The sequence below is a fragment of the Gavialis gangeticus genome, unplaced genomic scaffold (assembly GCF_001723915.1).
Source record: "Gavialis gangeticus isolate Ggan-Ray unplaced genomic scaffold, GavGan_comp1, whole genome shotgun sequence".
NCBI classification, from domain to species: Eukaryota; Metazoa; Chordata; order Crocodylia; family Gavialidae; genus Gavialis; species Gavialis gangeticus.
Window position 1 is genome coordinate 15527155 of NW_017728992.1, and position 3309 is coordinate 15530463.

Sequence of the window (3309 nt, forward strand, 5' to 3'; positions counted from 1 at the left end):
TATGGATGATAAATTGTTGCCTGTGAATGCAACCAAAGACCTTGCCAGTTGATGTTCCATATTTTGGCACCTCATTAAAGATGGGGTGATTTTCAGAAGAGCTGATCAACCACAAGTCCCACTGAAGATGATTCTTTTCCTGCCAAGTCACAGGCAACAAACCTGGATGAAAGCACTCTGATCTGCTACTCAAAGATCTTGGAATGTTGGGCAAAGCTTTCAAGACTGACATTTCATCTCTTCAGAGAGAAGCAACAAGGTTTTTAATCGTCTGTCTCTCAAGTAACACCTTATATAGCTGGATATATCTATATAGCTAGATAAATAGCACCACTCATTTCAATTCTTTACAAAAGAAATACAATAAGAGACTTTTACTGCAATGAATATTACTGAGTTTCTGATGAGTGCACAAATGAAAACTGTGCCGCTTTGTAACACAATTATTTTGGAGATAAATTCCATATTTAATATAGCTTTATAGGAACGATTTATATAACTCGCCTCCTATCTGATCAGAGCAGTAGCACAAAGACCAGCTCATTAAACATTAAGATGAGGCTGGAGGCTATGGAGCTTCTATTTAAAAAATCTACGCTACCTCATCACTGAGACCCAGCTGTTTCATATGCAGCAGACTAGGCACTTCTAATCTGTCTTCCTGTAATGGGAAGGATCCAACCTTGATTAACAAAGCAATTACAACGTTCTTTGATTTTTTTTTTTTATATTGCCTCTCATTGTTGCAGAGATATCAAATCCAGGAGTCATCAGTGGCAGATACCCATCAGCTGTCGGAGAAATGCAGTCAAAAAGTAATTCCTAAATCTGTAGTGACATATTTCTGACAACTTGCTAATATCTGCAACTCATTGGTACCAGCCGCAAAGAAATAGTCTGTCATTAAAGTTAGCTCAAAAGAGACACTCTGCCTGTGATCATTTGAATGAATTGCTGTTTTTAGGAACATTGCCACTAATGAAGTTGGAAACTTGTAGCAGAATCTTGCTTGCAGATCTCCCATCATTGTTGCTCTATGTCAATTAACTGTTAACCTGCCACCTGTAAAAACAATGCTCTAACCAAATGGCAGAGATCTAAGCAGATTTCAGAAATTACAAGTCTTTGAACCCTTTACAACTGAGGGATAAGCTCTCATCAAGCATGGTCCTGTGCCAAGTCTTTTGTAAGCAACATTTCCATATTCTTTGCTCATAAGTGAATAAACTTACATAATAGTACTCTTATTTCTGTATTTTATCTCTCCCCTCAAGAATATATCCAAAGTTATCCAAATCATAGTCTTAAAACAATATAACCCTCCTGCCACTAGGCCTCCCCATAGTACCATATAGTAGCATAACTAGGGGTGCGTGAGTGGGACACCAGCCCTAACTGCCAACTCACAAGGAGCACCAAAATGCCCCCCACCCCTGTGGAGTCCATGCTCCAGCAGCAAGAGTTGTTCATACAGCAGCAGCCAACACATGGGTATCGAGCTTCTGCTGCTGCTCTTTTAAGAGCAAGAGGCAGGATGGGCAGAGGATGCAGTGCTGGCAGCAGCAGCCCTGGCCAGGGACTAGATAAGACCTCTGTGCATGCCCTTACCCCACCCCACTCTTAGAATTGCACCCTCTGCCCCAGCCCAATTCTCTCACAGCGTTTTCCCAGGGCACAAACCCTACTTGTTATGCAACTGTTAAACATATATATCACTTGCCAATCAAGCATGCTACAAACCAGGCCTACAAAACCAGGGAGGGAATGAAATAGAAATAGAATTTTGTAAACAACATGTGAAAAGGAGCTGACACAAAGGATGAATAGTGAGTTTGGCAAACCCATCCCCACACACACAAAAATGTACACATATAAAAAATGTAACACTTACACACAAAAAAAGTTAAAAGTGTTACTTAGATTGAAAAGCTATTATTCAAAAGCCATTATTCAACCCACTTCCAAAAAGGCATGAGCTAAAATCAAAGAGAAGATTCTAAATCCCAAAGGAGAGTGTCCATGCAGGGACTTATGCCAATAAAACTATGCTGAAAAATTCTTCTGTGCAGACAAGACCTTTGCCTTCTTCCATCAATGCCTCCCCCATTGTTGCCCTTTTGACACTGTGGGCAGGAGGCTTTTGTGAATGCAATTAAATGTGGTGGTCCAAGCTCTGTACCATATGGAGCTTGTTCTCTCTTTTTTAATAACTGAATTCATTTGGATTGTAAAAGCAAACAATTTTTTTCTGTCAGATACATTCATAAGAGTGGTGGTACTTATTGGGGGTGTGTGTGTGTGTGTGTGTGTGTGTGTGTGTGTGTGTGTGTGTGTACACACACACACACACACACACACACACACGTGTTATATACATACAGATATGCAAAAAGGTGGCTTATTTATTGCTTAATGCATCTTCTATGGAGCACTAAATCCCAGGATGTGGTTTGAGATCATGCATAGAAAGAGAATGAATTTTTGAGAACAGTCAGTCAACTACACTTTCTATCTGAATATTCTACTCACTCCATTTACTAAAACGTCCTGTGAGTTGGATAGAAATCCCACAGATACAGCCTTGTCACCAAAGGCATCAATCAAACTACACTATCATGAAACAGCAAACTCATGCTACCACTGTCTGGACTCGCTCATAAACTCTGTTTATAAATGTAATTTTCACAAAATAAAGTGGCATTCCATCACCTCTTTGGAAAGCACTCTTAATTTAAAGGCAGACCTTTGCAACCCCATCTACTCTCTCTGAAATGAAAATACAAGGTTGCATCATGCTGTTCAGCTTCCTTCACAGCTTGATGACAAAAGAGCTCTCTTAAAATTAAAGTAGCTTCATTTGGATCTCACAGACTTATCAGAGTATTACTGGTGACCCTTACAATTGTTCCTGTAGAGTATGCTGTCCAAATATCCTTTACACATTCTTAGGGGAAAACAGTATCCTAGACATCATAGTTAAACCCTTATAAACAACATTCTCCCTTCATAGATTTCACAGACATTACAGCTAGAAGGGACCTCACAAGACACTGGGTCCAGCCCCCTGCCCAAAGGGCAGAAAGTCAGATGGGGTCAGCTGGGCTTCTTGAACGCATCTAGAGTAGGTGCTTGTACTGTTTCTTGGGGGAGTCTATTCCAGACTCTGGAGACTCAGACAGCAAAGTTTTTTCTTATGTTCAGTCTAAAACAGTCTTCCAGCAGTTCTGTACCCATTTGACCTTGTCTTCCGTTGGGGTGCCCTGGTGACCAGATGTCATAGAATCATAGAAGTAGGGTTGGAAGGGACCT